Below are 11,890 nucleotides of genomic sequence, written 5' to 3' on the forward strand. Positions count from 1 at the left end.
TTCATCATTCCTAGAAGGGATGTATTTCTATACAGCATTTAGAAATATGCAGGGGGAGCATGATTTTTTTACTTTTTAAAAAATGTTTATTTTTAAAGATTCTATTTATTTGACAGAGAGAGAGAAAGAGCAAAAGTAGGCAGAGTGGCAGGCAGAGGGAGACAGAGAAGCAGGCTCTCCGCTGTGCATGGTTCTCAATCCCAGGATCCTGGGATCATGACCTGAGCTGAAGACAGATGCTTAACTGACCGAGCCACCCAGGCACCTCAATAATTTATTAATTCTGAAGTTCCCACTACGTGACAGATATTTTCAAACCCAAAAAATCCAACTAGGAAAGGTAAAGTCTTCTTGTTTTAATTGTACAGGTGGCCGAACAAGCCAAAAGAAATAAAACTTTCTAGAGATTGTTTAGTCAGTGTCTGAGCCATAACTCAAAGTTAAATTTTTCTTACTCCAAGGTTAATGTCATTTTTTTCCATTTTCCAGTTTTTTTGTGTTTAAAATATAGGCTGGGAAATTAGTCCAACTTTGACACTAGGGAAAGAGACTAGAGGAGAATGGATTATCTAATGGCTTTATACTAGTTTTTCTTTCTTTGAAAGACCTCATTTAGAAAAGCTCTTTAAGGGAGAAAAAGTCCCTAGTGCCAGAGGAAAGGCAAGCAACGTCTCAACCTGGGAACACAAGGTAGGCCATAAAACCTTCCTTTAGATGTCTTCTTGACCTGCTCCACTTGAATGGCTTTTGCAGAGTAAAACATTTTTTGGAGATACTCCTCAGAGCTGAATCCGGAGGTTGAAGCAGAAGCTACTTTACTCTGCTTCCTTTCTGGAGACTAGCTCTATCTATCACTTTTCCCATTGGATATGTAATAGAAGGGATGTGAGTCAGCTTCACCATCAGTCTGCAAAATGGAAGGTATTTTTCTGTGTTCGTGGGAAATATGAAGATGGCTATAGTTTGTCTTGGATTAGAACTAACGATATATGTTTTCTATCTTCTTTACAAGACTATGATTTCTTAAAGGTAGAGAAGATGTTTTATTCACCTCTGTCTTTTTTTTTCCCTCTTGCCACCATGTCCTAACAGAACGCCTATCATAGAAAGTACTTAAGTATTTTTTTGAGTAAATGGAAATCCATCCTTTCCTTCCCAGGGTGACTACATTATGATATCCTTTAATTACCCCAAAAGATATCATGACATTCTCAAAAATAAGAAACTGTCATGTAACATATATGGTGGAATTAAAGACTAAGATGTCTTCACTTACAGGGGATTGCTAGTCACCATGGTAAGGTGAGTAAACCAAAAGGACCACTTCCCTTCCATGGGCCATATCTTCCTGATCCAATTCCTTTCAGAACTTTTTTGTGTTGAGGATAAAATGAACCAAGTTTAGGTGGTGGGACTGTGGGGGAAAAAAGAGAAGCTACGACCTAATTATTCACCAAGTAATTAGTCTTAAACCTGGGCCCACCCCTTCTTTAATTATGGGGAATAAACAAGCCACTGGGCCCTGAATTTGGTTACTTGGATTCTAGTCCTGTCTCTGCTACTGATCAACTATGTGACTTTGGGAAAAATTTATCCCTTCTCTGGGCCTTAGTTACCCCATCTAGATCATCAAGGAATGGGGTTAGTTTGCCTTGAAGAATCCTTTTGGGATTCCATGAAAATACATTTTCAATTATCTGGTTCTTTGAAGTTTTAACCAGCTGCCAAAGAGGAAAAAAAATAATAATGGAATATGCTGTCATGTGAATAGAGGTACCTATTTCTAAAAAAATAAAATAAAATAAAATAAAAATAAATCAAGTAAAGCTAGATGGCATGTCTTTATTGGGCAACAGACAGTTGTGGCTGTTTTAAACTTCCTTCTAACTCTAAGAAGAGTTTTAAACTTCCTTCTAACTCTAAGATTGTAGGATTCTGAAAATTGTCTTATAGAATGTGTGTTTACATATGAGATCATAGGTTTCTTGCTATATGTCTCACCTTTCTCCCACTACCCTGCCAAGTCTTATATGTGTCTTCTTTTTATTGGACACCCTTAAAAAAGGCAAAAAATATTTGGGTATCAATATCTCATATCCTATAAAGGCAGGCATTATTTTATGGACTGGTTCTCCCATTTCTGTTGGAAGGATAAGTGGACCTGAGCTATACTCTCAAATGCTCATCAGGTTGTATGTTTGCTTCTTTAGGATATTTTATTCGATGGCCAATAAGGAAGGAATGGTATGCTTCATTGGATTTAGATTGCTTCCAGAGATAGGGCACTGTTCTTACTGAACAGTTACCTTTAGAGAGATGTAACTACTCTAGATTGCTTGGTAAATTGGACAGGCTGGAGATAATGTGAAGCAAAAATTTAAAAAATGCTAATAGAAATCAGAAATTAATACCCTTGACTGAGTTTTATCCAGTTCCCAACCCTGCAAAGAAATCATACCATGAATCAAGTTTCCAGTTGGGATAACTCAGCCAAAAGCATATCCTCCTTAAGAAGTCAATAAATATTTATCCCCAGTCCTTCTGGCGGGATACTGAACTTTTGATGATCCTGTAATTTCATGGTGCCTGTGGTTGTTGGTACATTAATAAGTGACTCATTTTGGCTAAGACCACAGTGGACCAAAACAGGGACTTTGCATATTGGCTAAGTGTTTATCTGGCCTGTGGCTTGTCCCAGTTTGCTTTTCTCCCCTGCACTGGGTAGGATAGTAACAACAATCAAAGGAAATCGCACATGTATAGCACAAGCCAGAGTTTCCAGAGCACTCTCACATGCATTATCTCATTTTCCCCTTGAACATTATCCAGGGAAGTCTGTGTCTTTGCTCCCACTTGGAAAGACTGTTTCAACAATCATTAAAATGATATTTCCTCCCTTATAATCAGTCCAAACTTTGCTGGCCTTAATTTCATCCCACTTATTTTATTAATTATATTGTTATATTCTTAGCTGAACACTTCTTTTCTCCCCTCCCCTTAACAACTTTTTTTTTAAAGATTTTTTTTAATTTATTTGTCAGAGAGAGAGGGAGAGAGAGCGAGCACAGGCAGACAGAATGGCAGGCAGAGGCAGAGGGAGAAGCAGGCTCCCCGCTGAGCAAGGAGCAGGATGTGGGACTCGATCCCAGGACGCTGGGATCATGACCTGAGCTGAAGGCAGCTGCTTAACCAACTGAGCCACCCAGGCGTCCCCTTAACAACTTTTTTTTAGCAGTTGCCTAATAAAAAATCATTTATTTGTTTTATAGCTTTTTCTCCTCAAATTGTCTTTTAAGCTATGCTTATCTTTTTAAGTTTCTGAATTTTCGTTGTTGTTGTTCTTGTGAAATGTATGTGCTCACACATGTTTGAAGGAGAAATAATTTAATTCATATGGTTAACATTTGCTTTTGGCTAAGTGAACATGACCAAGTTCAGTTGGTTATTAATTCTATCTATACAATGATTATATGCTTTTAATAAGATTTTTTTTTCTACCCCAACATCTTTATTCTAACAGATGCATTATCTGTTTTTCTGTATACTGGAATAAAAGACAAGGTAAATAAGTGAAGCTTCTTTAATTTTGCACAACTCCCTTCATTCTCCTCTGTTTTTTATTAATTATTTTTATTAACATATAATGTATTATTTGCCCCAGGGGACAGGTCTGTGATTTGTCAAGCTTACACACTTCACAGCAACCCTCTCCAATGTTCATAACCCAACATTCTCCTCTGTTGATAATCCTGACATTGCTGGACAAGTTGTTGCTATCACTAACAGTTGAAATTCTTTAGTCACTTTGGAAATGGAAAGAGAAGCCTGTTAAAAACTATAATTACCACCTGTGGTGTCTGAATCACATCGATGACTGCATTATCATCTACTCAAACATTAAAAGATAATTTATTTTTATTGCATGCCCACAAAATAAAATCAAAATGATGCATCCCCAGTGCTGATGATCCTCTACCACCCTGTACCAACAGTTGACACTGCAGTTCACCTCTCACTTCTTAAAACTTTACCCTGTACTACCTTATCTGAGTTTTATTCTTTCTTCCCTGGCTACCCCTTCTTGGTTGCTGCTGGTTCTTCTTCCTCTTCTAGCTTCATATCTGAACTGATATTTTTCTTTGTTCATCTAAGCCTCCACTATAATTTACCTACACCAGTGGTTCTCAACCTCTCTCAGAGGTTTTGATTTAATTAATCTAGGATATAGATATTTTTTAAAGGTCCTCTTGATGATTTTGGTGTGTATCCATCTTTTATGCATTTGACTTATCTCTAAGCTCAACCTATGTTCTGCGTATTTTGATTGCCTGCTAGGTACCACCACTGACATTTCCTCTGTCCCCTCCATACTTAAAATGATTTGAAAACCCAACTATATTGACTTTTTTTTCTAACAAGGAACTCTCCTTTCACACTCTTCATGTCCTTGAGGTTCTTCTGATTTCCCTCAATCTTCTCTGACTCATATTTTTCTTTTGACTCTCACATCCATGGAATTGTAAGGTTCTGTTTGTGCTTTTTATAAAGCCTATGCCCCTCACTTTTTATAAAGTCTGCTCCCCCCATTACTTTCTATTATGGCTACCACCCATGTCCTGGCCCTTATCTTTTAAGACCTGGGAAATAACCCCATCTAACCATTCTTTTAAATATAATCAGATTAGCATCCATGAAATACCTTCTTGCTAAACAAAGATATAACTGACAAAAAATTAAATTTCAGTGATAGCCTGGGAGGACCTCAATTCCCTATTTTAGAGTTCACTGCCTTAGAAAGCATGCCAGATGCATAGATCCTAAATTCCCTGTGGTCTGCTATTATTTCTTATTATATAAATAAATTCAGAGGAATCATTTTTTCTTTGAAACTTTTTTTTAAGATTTTTTTATTAATTTGACAGAGAGAGAGATCACAAGTAGGTAGAGAGGCAGGCAGAGAGAGAAGAGGAAACAGGCTCCCTACTGAGCAGAAAGCCCGATGCGGAGCTCGATCCCAGGACGCTGAGATCATGACCTGAGCCAAAGGCAGAGGCTTTAACCCACTGAGCCACCCAGGCGCCCCTCTTTGAGACTTTTTAAAATGTATTAATTGGTGATGATAATCTCTGGCTTACTCCTGGGGTTATTGTACGGATCCATTGAGCTGACTAATAGGAAACTTTTTAGACATTGTGAAACTTTTCACTGAGGCAGAAGATTGTGGTCATTATTTCATAGTTTTTAACCACTTATTAATTCAACAAATATTAATTTATTGCCTATTATGTGCCAGACACTGTTCTAAGTATATGAGATAAAGCAGTGTGATCTCATGGTACTTACATTCTGAATGGAGGAAGAACAGGCCATAACGGTGTATATAACTTAGATGGCCATAAGTAATATTGAGAAGAATGAAATAACAAAGGGATATAGGAGATATGGAGGAAGTTATAGTTTTAAAGGAATGGCCAGAGAAGCCTCACTAGGAAAATAGTATAATAAAGAACTGAAGAAGATAAGGGGGGGAGTTATATGGATGTTTAGGGGAAAACCTGCCTGGCTGAAGGAGCAACAGGTGTGAAGAACTTAAGTTGGGAATAGTTCTGATTAGTTTGAGCAATAGCAAAGAGGCCAGCATGGCTGGAGCTAAGAGAATAGGAGGAAGAGTAGTAGATCATAAAGTCAAAGAGGTAATGGTATAAGGGGAAATAGGCACATCATCTAAGGCCTCACTGACCATTCTAAGGACTTTAATAGTATTGTGTGAGGTGCAGAGCCATCAATAGGTTTTGAGATTGGAAATGACATGATCTAACATGTTTAAAAACTAACTCTCCACTCTAAACCCCTTTGTCTTCATCACCCATTTTTTTTTCTAAAAACAAAATAAAACAAACAAACAAACAAAAAGAAAACAATAGGTAGACTCCAGTTCACTCCCTCACCAAGTTTCCTCTGAATGTGGGGGAAACAAAAAACAAACAAACAAAAAAAAAAAAAAACCAACTTTTTTTGACTACACCTTATAGTCAGGCAAAACAGACAACAACAACAACAACAACAACAACAACAAAAGCCCTTAAAGCAGTGATTTACAAAGTGGGCTCCACACAAAAATCATCTGATAAACTTTAAAAATTTCAAATTGAGGCCACACCCCTGACTGGTTACATTAGAATCTCAGGAATGGGATTATCAGTACTTTTTGAAGCTCCCAAGGTACAACCTATACAAAGAACGACTAGAAAAGAGATCAGCCAAATTCAGTATGAATGGGGACCTTGAGTCTAGCACTGGGGAGGAACATGCTTCTGATGGGAGAGCTGGGCCTGGGATCATTCACTATACTGAGGAATGTAAAATTAACAGATAGTGGTGCAAGAGGAAGGTAAGATACTTGGTAGTTTGGAAGCAGGTTATAGGCAAGAGAAGGCTGGGATAGGAGTGGCCATAGGTAAGGCCAGGAAATGAAGGATTGAGAGCCAGCACCAAATGATAAAGCAACAACTGGATTATAGGCCAAATGTCTGGAAATAATGAAGGCACTCATTATTATAATGAGATTAGAAGTTTAATTTTCAAAAAAAAAGCAGAGTTCTCAAGGCCAGACTGAGCAACTGCTTTTATTTTTGCCAGTCTTATGCATGTGTGCCACTGGGTAGGCCCACAGGAAGGGAATGTACAGTGCATGGACCAGCTGCTGTCTTCCTCAATCTCTTTAATACCACACCTCCTGCACCGCTCAGGCAAAGTAAATATGTTCCCTGAAGTTCTGAGTTCTTAATTTAGACCTATCATCCTGTCCTGCCCACCCATCCTAGATACAAAGAGCATATTTCACCCCACAAGCATGTGCAAGTTGAGAAGAGCAGCAGCCGCAAGCTGCAGCCAAAGGCAGCTGAACCAGCAGCAGCCTGAGTACCTTACATCTACCAGAAACTTGGACAACATTGATTATTCAGGGCACAATGAGCTAATGTGAGGATTATTATTAATGTCAGTCTCACTACTTCTCCTCTTCCCTGTCTACTTGCATTCTTACTCTCCTAGGTTATTGTTATTATTTATTATTATTATTTTGGAATCAGGACAGAGGGATGGGCAGGGAGAGTAGCCACATGACAAAGAAACAAAATAGACTAGTTATTTTGCCACGTGTCAGCAAGTGATATATTGATTGGTTAAACCCAGTCAATATACCCAAACAACACTAGATAAATGTGGGTGAAAAGTTGAGTGAAAAAAAAAATCACAGTTAGAGGCACATATAAGCATATTCATAGTAGCTATTTAAAATTTTAATTTTGGGGCTAACTTAGGTAGGTAAAAACTCCTGGATAATACAGGGTAGTTCATAGTATTAAAGAAAAAGCTGAAGAACCAGCTTTAAAAAAAAATTGAGGGATCATTTGCATACCATAAAACTCACCTTTGTAAAATGTTCAATTCACTATTTCTTTAACATACTCACAAATTTGTGCAAACATCATGGCTGTCTAGTTCTAGACCAGCTCATCACCCCAAAATGAAGCTCACCCATTAAACAGTCATTCCTCATTCTCTCTTTCCCCTAGTCCGTGGCAACTACTAGTCTACTTTCTGTCTCTATGAATTATCTATTCTGACATTTCATGTAAATGTAATCATACAGTATTTGTCTTTTTTTGTCTAGCTTAGCATAGTGTTTTCACAATTAATCCATGTTGTAACACGTATCAAGTACTGCATTCCTTTTTGTGGCTGAATAATATTTCATTGTGCGTCTAGAGATAGACATTAAGATTGTTTCTACATTTTGGCTACTGTGAGTAATGATACTAGGGACATTTGTGTACAAATTTTTATAGATATATACTTTCAATTATTTTGGGTATATATCTAAGGGTGGAATTGCTGGGTCACATAGTAACTATGCATAACATTTTGAGGAAATGCAAAAACATTTTTCAGAAGGACTGCACCATTTCATGTTCTTTTTTACATTATATTTTGCATTATATTTATGTTACAAATTTTTTGGAAAAAAATTATTCGGTGTTTAAGATTAAAAACTACAAGATTTTCCTTGCAGCTGATGAGTAAAAAGAAAAAAAAAAAGTTAAACATGAATTACCAACTGATTAGCTTGTTAAAAATGTTTTGACTCAATGTAAAATTATAATAGATATACCAGTTACTTTATATAGGCTTAAGAGTTCTGGAGCAAAATAGGTCTAAACAAAATATATCATCTGAGAACATAGGGCTAATGGGTATTTGAAATACTAAATAAGAGAACTGATAAAGAGAAGTTGTGGCATACCTTTGATTCTTTAAGGCTTCTAGCACTTGGTTACGACAAGCAAGGATCCAGCAGCCAGTTATTTCACCTTTTTATTTGTCTGAATTAAAAAAAACTCTAACCCACTAAGCAGGAATAAAGAGACACCTTACAGATCAGCTGGAAAACAAAGCAGTCCCAATTCTCCAGCAATATATGAGAGTTCTAATTTCTCCACATCCTTGTCAACACTCCCTTATCTTCCCTGTTTGTTATTACAGTCACCCTAGTGGATGTGAAGTGGGATTTCATTGTAATTTTGATTTGCATTCCCCCAATTGCTAATGATGTTGAGCACTTTTTCATATGTTTATTGGCCATTTGTATATCTTCTTGGGGTAATGTATATTCAGATACTTTGCCCATTTTTTAAGAAGATTTTATTTATTTATTTATTTATTTATTTGAGAGATAAATAGAGAGAGCTTGAGAGTTTGAGCAGGGGAGAGGAGTCGGAGGATTCTCAAGCCAACTCCGTACTGAGCATGGAGCTCCACTCGGGGCTCAATTCCAAGACCCTGAGATCATGTCCTGAGCAAAAACCAAGAGTTGGATGCTCAACTGACTGAACCACCTGGGCACCCCCACTTTGCCCATTTTTAATTGGGTTGTCTTTTTATGTCTGAGTTGTAAGACATAACTATATATTCTATGTGTGTTTTATCAGATCTGTAGAATTTTCAGGGTTTTTCTCCCATTATATAGATTGTCTTTTTATTTTTAAGTGTCCTTTGAAGCACAAAAATTTTACATTTTGATTAAATATAATCTATTTTTTCTTTTGTTGCTTGTGCTTTTAGTGTTATATCAAAAATTTTGCCTAATCCGAGGTCACCAATATTTAAATCTATATTTTTATAAGAAAAAAATGAGAAATTATTAAAAAAAAGTTTTCTTAAAAAGAAAATTCTTATAAATAAGAGTTTTATAGTTTTGTCCCTTACATTTGGGGCTTTGGTCCATTTTGAGTTAATTTTGCATATAGAGTGAAGGGTTTAATTTGATCAATTTTCATGTGAATATCTAATTGTTACAACACCTTTAAAAAACTGTTCTTTTCCCATTAAATAGCCTTAGCACTCTTTTTGATAATTAGTTGCCATAGCATAACAACTTTATTTATAATGGCCACAAACTGGAAAAAGCCCAATGTCTATCAACCCCCCCAAAAAAGTATAAATAAATTACGGCAAAGCCATATAATGAGATGCTAAACAACAATGGTAAGAAAGAAATGTTGCTGAGCACATGATGGATGAATCTCACAGAAATAACATTGAGCTAAGAAAGCCAGAAATAAGAGTGTTCTTGTATTAATTCAATTTATATGAAATTCAAGGACAGATAAAACTAATACAGTGTTAGAAGCCAAAATATAAATTACTGGGGAGAAGGGGATGGTATTGACTAAGAATGGCCATGAGACAGCTAGCTGAAGCAATGAAAAGATTCTGTATTTTATCTGGATAGTGTTTATATGATTATATACTAATGTAAGAAAATATAGACCTGTCTATTTGATTTTGGATGACTCAGCCTCATCCTCTGTGACATTTTAGAAGTATGTCGAGGTGTAGTTACGACACACCTCAGAGTAGTCCTAATTTTCTCAAAACCTAATTGTTATCTCTCACCTTCTGTTACAATAAAAAGTCAATTACATTTGCCAGAGGACAATTGATGACCACAGAGAAGAATTTGTCATAACTTCTGAGTCTGTCTTGGATAATAATATTTAACCATTATTAAACAGTTTTCCTATATGCCCTGACTTCAAAACACTCCAGAGTCTATGTGATTTTGTTCTCTGTAATAAAGATAATTTCTTAAGTTTATAATGAAAGACAATTTATTTTACATGCTTTAGATAAGCAGTTTGACCAAAAAGCGGGGGAAACTATCTGTTTATTCCCTGGATTCTGCTATGAGGATTTAGTAATAAGCCTAAACATAGGTCTTAAAGCCCATGTTAGAGGGATGTGTTAAGATTCATGACAAATGACATTTATTAGAGAAATGGAGCTATGGAAGTAAAAAAAAAAAAAAATAGAGTGTTTTAGACACCCAGAGGCTAGAAGCAGCTGCTGTGATTTCACATGCCTATGTCAGGAGCTTATCTCAAGGCCAGGGCTGCTCTTTGGCTTCTGCCAATGTTTTTCTGCTTTTGTGGGTAAGGAAATGATACAGGATAGTTGTCTGGGCCAGTATACTGGCTCTGTGCCCATGACACTTAATTCCCTTTTCATAAGGCCCATGAGACCAATGATGGTTTTGGTTCTTACTAGGAAGTGTAGGTATGGAGGGGACTGCGTTTATTGAGGCTGACAACTATAGGCCTGTAATTAAAACAATACAAGTGGGAACATTTTTTAATTTGTGCAAAAACGAATTTTGTAGCCCACTCTCTTTTGAATAAAGGAATGAAGAAGAATGGTCCAATTGATGGTGGGGAAAGACACATTCAAGCAAGAATGCCAGCCAGGATGACTAAACCTAATACCACTGGGGAGTTTTAAGGGGAAGAGTGGTGGCCTCTCAGGGTTCACATTCACTCTCCTCTCTTCCAACATACATACTTGGTATTTTCAGCACTTTGAATAGCCACCTGAAGTTCACCTTGGTATGAGGTTAAGGAACAAGCAAAAGAATCTCCCTCCACCTTTGTCTTTGAACAGTGCAAATTGTCTATATCAATTACTTGAGTTTCCTTCATTAAAATTCATCTCTGTAGAAACCTATCTCTCTGTGTACTTAACTCTGTCTTGTTTCATCTATCTTTTTAAAGACTTCACAATGGTGCTGTGAAGTGTGTAAACCTGGCGATTCATAGACCTGTACCCCTGGGGATAAAAATATATGTTTATAAAAAAATAAAATTAAAGACTTCACAATGGTCTGATGGGCCTTAGCTCATTTAATCCTCCCAAGAGCTATATAAGGTACCTAAGAAACATATTGTCCATTTTTTTTTCAAATTAAGTAATTGTGGCCAGAAAACACAAAGTGACTCATCCAAGGGCATAGGTTGAAAGAAAAAGAGTTAGGTGAGTTGAACGACCATCCCAGTTTGCTTGAAACTGTCCCAGTTTTAGCACTCAAAACCCCATATGCTGGGGAAGCCTCTTGGTTCTAAGCAAACCTGAATGATCGGTTACCCTATAGCCAGGATTAAAATCTGTATCTCCCAGGTCTCAGGCCAATACTAGTGATGCTGTCCTATGCCATCTGTATTCTGAGAACTGTTATCTGAGTAGTGTTTCTCCTTCTCTACACCTTAGTGTACCAGGATATTTCTTCATGATGGGTCACCTCCCGTCCCACTCTCCCTAGGACAGAAACAATGGCAGCTAGTAGTGGCCCTCAAAGGTATTCAAGACAGTTTTGGCAAAAGAAAACCATGTTTCAATTTTCTTATCCACAAAACAATGACAATAATCCCTATATTGCTTACCTCACATGGTTGCTGTGTGGATCAAATAATAATGGATGTGAAAGTGCTTTCTAAACTGTTAATAGCTGGTCACATGTAAGAAATTGTGGTTATTCTCTACCCACCGAGGTAGATGC

Source organism: Enhydra lutris, unplaced genomic scaffold (assembly GCF_002288905.1).
Source record: "Enhydra lutris kenyoni isolate GAN:26980312 unplaced genomic scaffold, ASM228890v2 scaffoldscaffold100, whole genome shotgun sequence".
Lineage (NCBI taxonomy): Eukaryota > Metazoa > Chordata > Mammalia > Carnivora > Mustelidae > Enhydra > Enhydra lutris.